Source organism: Capsicum annuum, chromosome 8 (assembly GCF_002878395.1).
Source record: "Capsicum annuum cultivar UCD-10X-F1 chromosome 8, UCD10Xv1.1, whole genome shotgun sequence".
NCBI lineage: Eukaryota > Viridiplantae > Streptophyta > Magnoliopsida > Solanales > Solanaceae > Capsicum > Capsicum annuum.
Window position 1 is genome coordinate 163,691,541 of NC_061118.1, and position 10,239 is coordinate 163,701,779.

At 28.8% G+C, this 10,239-nt stretch overlaps 1 pseudogene; it reads left to right on the forward strand.

The window, feature by feature from the left end:
- The first annotated feature begins 5,195 nt into the window (after nucleotides 1–5,195).
- On the forward strand, nucleotides 5,196–5,888 carry LOC107879919 (annotated as a pseudogene).
- The last annotated feature ends 4,351 nt before the right edge of the window (nucleotides 5,889–10,239 follow it).

Sequence of the window (10,239 nt, forward strand, 5' to 3'; positions counted from 1 at the left end):
GTATATTCTTTATGATCATCAGGTTACATCTTCTCTTCAATAAATATTTTCTTAGCAATTTCAACATTTTGTTATATCATGAAGATCTGCTAGATAACTTTATTCAATGTTGCGTTGGGATAGAGTTAAATCTCGTTGATTTAAAGGAAAAATTAGATATAATTAATCAAACACAGCTACTATGTTTACTATACATATATATCGCTATAGATTAACTAGACATAACTATAATTAGGTTTTATAGCTTCTCGATCTCTCCTATATATATCTTCCTCTCTCGCTCCCCCCCCCCCCCCCCAACACCCATCTATGACTAAGAAAAAAGAAACTAAGAAAAGCACAATACATCAGACTCTTCCCCTTCCCTCCCTCGCTCTGATCTCCCCTGGATCTCTCTTTCCTTCTTTACGACTAAGAAAATGAAGAATAAGAAGCAGATTGTATAATGTTTTATGGCTTGAGATGGATTGGATCAACATGAGCTAAAGTAGATCATAATCCGACATATTCAATTCTTACCATGTTTTAATTTTTTGATGATCTATTTAAGTACGTAATAATTTTCTCTTTGTTATTGTTATATATATCATATAAAATAAAAAGTTTAAACAAAATGTTTTGATGAGGTTTTGCATGGGTTAATTAGGTGTACATCATAAATCAGTCCAATTTTTAAATAAGCTGAATTTGGCGGATCAAAATCAATTGATTTACATACTAAATGTAGAATTTCTCTGTTAATTTAATTTGTTGCAGTTTTCTTCCTTGAGAGCAATCTTGTTACAAGTTGGTTGTACTCATTTCTCATCTAGAAGATTTAGTTACCAACTGAATATTAAAATTCCCTGAAAACAGCCACTAGCCCTTCTAAGTTCCTCCACCTGAAGGTAAACGTGCACTTGACACTAAAATAGTAAGGGACTAAAATTTGCCTAGACTTATACCTCTTTTTTCTTCCTCACCCCCACCCCCACCCCACCCAAGCTTACGTCTTGATCAAGCTGGCTTACTGCAGTATGTTGGATCGTAATAATCAGGTTGTCATATAAAATTGAACAAAGCAAATCTTGAAAGATGTTGAATAAGAAAACAAATGAGAAATATCAAAAGAGATATAATAATTTAGAGATTAACTAATATACACTGACAGTGTATGCTTATTTTACACTGTCAGGTTATTTTAACTCGCTATTTCCGGTGACATCTCTTTTCTTTTAATTTTTGGAATGATCATTCCCTTAATCTCCTCCTGATTTTTTTATGCGAATCTTAGTCTTTCGTTCATCTTTTATACCACTTTGGCCCTTCCCACTCTCTCCCTCTGGACTTTGTTCACAGCCCTCCAAGTTTGTATCTCTAAATGAATAAATCAATGAGAAAAAAAAAATCAATTTTTGTATTTGAGTCGGAAGCATTTATTCACAATGGAAAATTTAATAAATTTGAGTAATATTTTAGGACTCGTTTGGTATCAGGGATAATGGATAACTAATTTTGAAAATTAATTTTAAAATGAATTTATCTCATGTTTAATTGAAATAAAATTTCAAAATAACTTATTTGCGACCAAACAAGCCCTAAATGTAAAATTTAATATGTTAATATATATCACTTTGTAAATTTCTCAAGTTTATACAACTCTAAAATCTGTCATGAAAAAAAACATAATAAGTAAAAAGTTATTATATTCATATAATTTTTGTAAATTTCTCAAGTTTATACAACTCTAAAATCTGTCATGAAAAAACATAATAAGTAAAAAGTTATTATATTCATATAATTTATAGAATTGTGCTGTTGATCGCCTCAAAATACATCAATGAATTTGATGATGTTGATGACACAATGATAAAGTAGAACTAAATAATGAAGAAGATGATAAAAGCCGCACATCCTTTAAAAAAATTGGTAAGATAGGCCATAAAATAAATTTGGATAGAATTAATTCAAAGTTCAAGTTACCTTATTACACTAATTTCCTTATTTATAATCAAATATTACAAGATAAATAATTGAAAATTTATCTATTTTAATGCTTTAGATTTACCTAACAGTGTAAAATAAGCATACAACTGTCAGTAGATATTAGTTAATCTCAATAATTTAACGTAGTTTGGTCCGATCTACATCCACAAAAGAAAATAAATAATTCACTATATAAAAAAAGTATAAAATATCGAAAGAAATAACCTCACAAATTCACTCAACATAAAAAGAATTTCACAAGTGTGGAAACATAACCTTATGTGTGACAAATTTTCAAAACCCTTAAAAGAATGAGCTCAATTTATAGGGTCATAAATCTTTTCCTATGAGAAAATTATAGAAATTTTGTGTTTTCTATTTAAAAAAACAAGGAGAAATTATTTGGATTAATTATTATTGGGCTTTTATTATCATTTAAAGCCTAATTTTTAATTAATTACAATTCATAGCCTTCTCTTACCTATTAATTATTCCTAATTATAATTCATAACTTTTCTTATGTATTTTCTCTCTTTTTCTATTTTCTATTATTCTCTTCTCGTTTTTTTTCCTTTTTCAATTTTTTTTCTCCTTTTTTTTGTTGCTTTCTCTTTATTTTTTATTTTTTCACTTTTTTTCTTTTTTATTCATTTATTTTTTGTAGCCTTACAGTTACACGCTACCATAATTGTGGCCTAAACCATATTTTCTTTCTATTTTTTCATCTTTTTCTATATTTCTTTTTTTTTTCAGCCCTTTTTTGCTTCTGCATTTTCTTTTATTATTTTTTCGTGCTTTTTTATTTTTTTGGTCATTTTCTCTTCTTTTTTATTTTCTTATATTTTTTTCGTTTGTTGTTGTATTTTATATTTATATTTTTTTGTATCATACTATGTATTTTAAATAAATGTATTATTTGTAGTTGAATAGTTTAGTTGTCAATATGTATAAATTATCATTCGTATTTTTCTATATAAATAAGTATATTGATTAATTTTTTTTGTTTGAGATTAAAATATATAAATATGCAATTTGTCTTTCAATGCAAATATATCATTGTATTTTGTATTTCAAATTTATCATTTATATTTGTATATAAATAAGTATCATTTTATATGCATATGGTTCAAGTTGTATAAACATGTGTCGTTGATACAGATGCAACATTTGTATTTATATAATTTATTATTTTTATTTTTATTATGATACAAATTGTATCAATAAATGTAAATCAAGTCTTCATAGAAAGAAAAATAATAAGTTTTTTCTAATGTTTAAAGATACAAATGATGTTGTTAACTACAAATTCAAATACAAACAAATGAAATTACAAATACAAATACAATATACGATCAACTTATAAATATAAATTTAAAATAATTCTTTAAAAATACAAATACATCGACGAAAATAGAATACAAATTGTACATAGTAACGGTTAAATACAATATGCAATAAAATACAAATATAAATATAAATACAAAATAATTCTTTAGAAATAAAAAGACATCGACGAAAATAGAATACAAATACAAATATAATCTAAATATGCAAACACAATAAAACCACAATACAAATATATTCCAATATAATATACAATCAATTATAAAATACAAATACAAATATAAAATAATTTTAAAATACAAGTGCGAATTATATAAAATATAAATGATGGTGCGAACTAACAAATACAAATACATGTGTGAACTATAAAATACAAATATAATGTGAACTACAAAATACAAATATAAACGTGAACTTTAAAATACAAATACAAATGCAGTTGTATCAACGAATACAAAATATAAATGACGGTGTGACTACAAATATGATAAATAATTGTGGCATTTACGTTATCATTCATGACTTGTGCTCGAGTAGTCATATTTTTTGAAAATACAAAAAATATAAAATAGAATAAAAAAATAATAAAGAAAATAAGTACAAAAAAATATAAAAAAAAATTAAAGAAGAAAAGAAAAGAAGAAAGAGAAATGGAAGTTAGAGATAGAAGAAAGAAAAAAATAAAAAGAAAAAAAATGAAAAAAATAAAAATTGTAAAAAATAGAAAAAGAAGATGAAAAAATGAGGAAAACACGACAAAAGAAAAAATATAAGAAAATGAAAAAGAAAAAAATGATAATATTTTTTGCGAGACTAAATATGTAGTGTATTTATGTTTTTATGAATACAAACTACTAAGTAAAAGTGAATATATACAATATCTGTGAATCGAATACAACGGCTAAATACGGACTGTATTCATATAAAATATGAATACAGCGAGCGTAAATCGAATACAGCGGGTATAAATTGTAATTATATAAAATGTGGCTATAAAAGGTGGGTTTTATAACAAAATACTAAAGATAAAAAAAAAATCCATTTATGATAAGAAAATTAAGAAACAAAGTCCACTAATAAAAACAAAGTTTAATTTTGCAACTGATGACTTTTCTGTCCCCGAGGCAATAATTTAATCTTTGCTTTTGTATAACATGCAGTTCAATTACTATGATTTTCCAAAGTCTACAACCTGATTTGAGCATGTCCTCAATTTGTGATTCATACATTGAAAAGTAATTTTATTTTACTTGTAGAAACCTAGAGTTACTCCCTTAATCGTGCGCTCCAAGAGTTTAAAATCAACATTTAAAAAAAAAAAAAAAATTGTGGTAACCCGAACTAGTAGCAAGTAGATGAGATATTGGTTGATCTTTCTTTTTCCTTCTAGAGGGAAGATAATTCGTGCATGGAAGAAAAATAGGTAAAGTTATTAAATACACCAAAAGCATAAAGAATTGTTGAGCACTAGCTAGTTTAACTAGTTGCAGCAGGATAAAGAATTACCCCTTGTTTAATTTAAATTACTAATTCGCGGCACACTTACTATATAAACGTACTAAGCTGATTTTAGATTAATCTTGTTTCTTGTACGTAAAATTTTTTGCCATTGTTCAATTATCAAAAAATTAAACATAGTTTTAGCTTGGTATATATTAGGCATGTGACGACGTGAAGATCTATCTTTGTCAAGTCATGCTGAACATTAAACACATACACTCTCATTTTTCTATGATGCTAATTTTGACAATATTTTTTTCGAACTGCCCACATTTACGGGGTAACCACAAACTTCTTGTTTTGCTGCCAAGATTTTCTCCTCCTTTTTACTTTTTTTTTTTTTATCAATATATATACCTATGAATACCAAAGCCATCGTCTCACTTCTCCAAATCACAAACACAATCAATCACCTTCTCTATTTCCATCAAATTTGTCTCAAAAAGCAAAGGAAAAGGAAATGGAGATCTCAAAACTTTCAACCTTTGTTGGGTTCATGGTTTTAGCCATGGCTCATTCTTCACTCACCCAAAATTTGCCCGACGATATCGTTATAGCCCACAACAACGCCGGCCCGTGCACAAGTTGGTGTCCCACTCCCAGCACTAACATGGAACGACACAGTTGCTGCCTATGCCAATCAATAGGCATCCACCAAATTAGCTGAATGCACTTTGGTGCATTCAGACTCATCCTATGGTAAAAATCTTGCCATGGGCTACGGTGACTTTTCAGCAGTGGAGTCCATTAACATGTGGGTAGGAGAGAAACCAAACTACGATTATGACTCCAACTCTTGCAAACAGGATATGTGCGGGCATTATACTCAGGTGATCTGGAAAAACACCCTTCAAGTTGGTGTGCAAGATTAAAATATGATAATGGTGAAGCATGGTTTGTGTCATGCAACTATTATCGCCCTGGGAATTACATCGGAGAGAAGCCTTATTGATTAATTAATTAATTGAGATGCATGGTTACAGTAATTTTATAGTAATTGCATTACTTTCATCCCATGTTAGTCAAATATGTATAATATAGGTTCCAATTTCGGCATGTAATAGGGAAGTTTTCCTTAGCTGCCCCTGAGAAAAAATGGAATTTAAATAATAAATTAAAGACTAATTTTGGATCCAGTATATTCTTTATGATCATCAGCTTACATTTTCTCTTCAATAAATACTTTTTTTTAGCAATTTCAACATCTTTGAGATATCATGAAGATCTACTAGATAACTTTATTCAATATTGCGTTTGGATAGAGTTAAATCTCGCGGATTAAAGGCAAACTTAGCTACTATATTTACTATACATATATCGCTATAGATTTACTAAACATAACTATAGATAATTAGGTTTTATAAGTTCTCTCTCCTATATATATATATATATATATATATATATATATATATATATATATATATATATATATATATATATATATATACTAGTTTAGGTGTACGCGCCTTGCGCGTGTACCTCACTTTAATGAGTTCAAATATTATATTAAATAGGATATTTATTTCAATAATAAAGATGAATAGAATAATTAAATTTAATATCTTTTGAGTATGTAAAGATGGAAAATTTATTTATTAAACCTAATCTTTACCAAAAATATTTTTAAAATTCGATCATCATTCAATCTAATCTTTACACACAAAAATTTTCTATAAGTCGTCCTACACTCATCTACCACCTGCAAACAATAACAAAATAATACGATAAAATAGATGTCAAAATAATACAATTAAACCTAACTTTTACATAAAAAAATTCTCAAAGCCGACCAACATTTATCTATCACCTATAAACTGTAACAAATAATACAATAAAAGTAATATCAAAACAATACAATTAAACGTAAATGTTACACACAAAAATTTCTCAAAGTCGATCGAGATTCATCTACGAATTGTGAACTGCCACAAAATAACAAATTAATAGAGATATTACGATAATACAATTAAACCTAACCTTTACCTAAAATAATTTTCAAAGTCGTCCCACATTCATCTAACATCTGTAAATTAAAATAAAACAATAAGATAATGAAGATATCAAAACAATACAATTAAACCTAACCTTTGCACAATAAATTTTTCAAAGCCAACTGCGACGTTCATCTATAACCTGTAAACTATAAAAAAAAAAAATATAATAGTAATCACAAAGATTCAATTTTGATCAACTAATTCAATTTTGAATGAAAACAAAGAAGAGATATATGTACAAATTTTGAATACCACAATAAATTGAAACGGAAAAGTACCAAACTATAAAATAGTGATGATGATTGCTTCAACGTTGATGTTACTAATTTGCTTCAATGGGTGTTGAATAATAATAAACTGAAAATTTACATCAATGAAAATAAGAACACAGTGGATGCTAAGAATTCATGTATGCATATATTGAGTCCAAATTATCTTCTACAACTAATTTTTTAATTTATAATTTTAATTTTAAAAAATAAAAATAATTAAAACTTGCCTTTAATGGGAAGATTGAAGATTAAAAGTTGGCTCACAGAGAAGGAATTAATCAAAGGAAATAATTGTAAGAAAATAAAAAAGGAAAAAAAATGGCTCCTGCTATTACCCCTTGAAATTAGCTGGCCGTGTAAAAATAAAATTCCACTGGCTGTGCATATTATAGAAAGGAAATTCAATATTTATAGAAATAATTTTCTTAATACAGTCCTATTTTGGAAGTATTTTTTTAATTAAATAGTACAAAAAATATTAATTAATTCGCCTACTATATAATTTAGGAGTCTCATATATTTTAGAAAGTCTAGTAATAAGAAAAATATTTTAGGAGTCTCATATATTTTAGAAAGTTTAGTTAATATAATAAAAAATAATTAAATAATCAATTAAAAATATAAGGGTACACTTTTAATATATTATTATAGATTATAGTTACTCTCTCGCTCGCCACTCTCCTCCCCCCTCCCCCCCGCCCCTCTCCTCCTGCCTCTCTTGCTTTTCTTGCTCTTCTCTCCCCTTCTCTCTTTCCCTTTGTATGACTAAGAAAACAAGAAAGAAAAGCACAATACATCAGACTTTCCCTCCCTCGCAGTGATCTCCCCTCTCTCTTTCCCTCTTTACTACTAAAAAAAATGAAGAATAAGAATCAGACCGTGTCATGTTTTATGGGCTGAGATGAGTTGGATCAACATGAGCTAAACAATATATAGGTCATAATCCGACAGATCCAACTTAAATTTTTTAATTTTTTTGATGATATGTTTAAGTACCTAATAATTCTGTCTCTCTGTTGTTGTTATACGTAACATATCAAAAAAAAAAATTGAAAAATATTTTGATAAGATTTTGCCTGAGTTAATTTGGTGTACATCCTAAATCAGTCCAATTTTTAAATCGACTTACCTACTATTTTCTTTTTTTCTTTTTTTTTTTTTAAAGCCACCTCAATGGTGGGGGGTTTGGCAGACCCCTACCAGTTCATTTCATAAGCTAAAAGAGTTACAGGAGGAGGAAGATTGTCCTTTCCTCTGTGGGGACTAAAGAGGATGAAAATCTCACCCTTAAACAAGAGGTGCCCTATGCTGGTACATGTTTGCGTGTTGCCAGAACTAAGACAAACATTATCAGCTATGTGTATGGCTTTTCCTTTCTGGTTCCAGAAATAAATAATAGCAAGAGTCCAAAAAATCATATTGGAAATTGAAAAGCTTCTTTTTTAATTCTGATCCTAATTAAAATTTGGAATGCCGTCTTGATTATTCTTCAAGGCAACTTTCACTTGTTTTGGCAGAGAAATAATGTCTGTAAAGAAGGTTTCATGTTTCTTTAAAACTCCAGTGTTGGCTAGTAAGTCGGCAACCTCATTCGCTTCTCTAAAACAGTGGATTATATTGAAGTTACCACTCTCCATAATCCGTCTGATTTGTTTAACAATTGACTTACCTACTAAATGTAGAATTTCTCTGTTAATTTAATTTGTTGCAGTTTTCTCCCTTGAAAGCAATCTTGTTACAACTTGGTTGTATTCATTTCACATCTATTAAGATTTAGTTAAAAACTGAATATTAAAATTCCCAGAAAACAGCCATTAGCCCTTCCACCACCTGAAGGTAAATGTGTACTTGACACTAAACTAGTAACTGACGAAAATTTGCCTAGACTTACACCTCATTTTTCTCCCCCCCCCCCCCCCCCCCCCCCCCCACCCCCACCCAAACCCAAGCATACGCCTTGATCAAGCTGGCCTGCAGTATGTTAGGTCGAAATAATCAAGTTATCATGCAACACCTGAAAAAGTAAAGCTCAAAAGATGCGAAATAAGAAGACAAATGAGAATACATCAAAAAGACACAATAATTTAACGTAGTTCGATCAATCAAAGGACATCTACAAATGTAGATGAGTAATTCACTATATAAAAAAAAGTAAAAAATATAGATAGAAATAACCTCACAAAACAATTCACTCATAATAAAAAGTTCACAAATATGAAAACATAACCATTTGTGTGTCACAAATTTTCAAATTCCTTTAAGAATGAGCTCTATTTATAGTCATAAATCTTTTCCTTCAAGAAAATTATGGAAATTTTGTGTTTTCCATTTGGAAAAAGAAAGCAACGGATGACTTTTATGTCCACTGAGGCACTAATTTTAGCTTTGCTTTTCTGTAACATGCAGTTCAATTAATGACTTCCAAAGTCTACAGCGTTATTTGGGCATGTCCTCAATTTGTGGTTCATATATTCAAAAGTAATTTCATTTTACTTATGTCTAGAAACCTAGTTACTCCCTTAATTACACTCTCCAGAAGTTTTAGAATCTACTTTTCTTTTAATCTTGGTGGTAACCCGGATTAGTAACAAATGATTCTAGTAAATAAGATATTGTTTCATAAAATTAGTTGTTCTTTCTCTCTCCTTCTTCATGAGAAAATGATAATTCGTGCATGAAAGAAGAGTAAGTAAAGTTAATCTATACACCAAAAGCATAAAAAATTGTTCAGCACTAGCTAGTTTAACTAGTTGTAGCAGGATAAAGAATTACCCCTCTGTTTAATTTAACTTACTAATTCACGGGCACGCTTACTATATAAATTTACTAGCTGATTCTAGACTAATGTTGGACATAAAATTATTTGCCATTGCTCAATTACCAGAATTATTAAACATAGTTTTAGCTTAGTATATTAGGCATGTGATGACGAACATCTATCTTTGTCAAGTCATGCTGAACATTAAACACAATTTTAAATCCTACACCCTCATTTTCCTATGGTGCTAAGTTTTGACAATATTTTTTTCCAAGATGCCCACATTCACGGGCTAACCGCAAACTTCTTTGTTTTGCTGCCAAGATTTTCTCCTCTTTTTACCTTTTTCGTCAAGATATATACCTATAAATACCAAAGCCATCTCACTTCTCCAAATCACAAACAC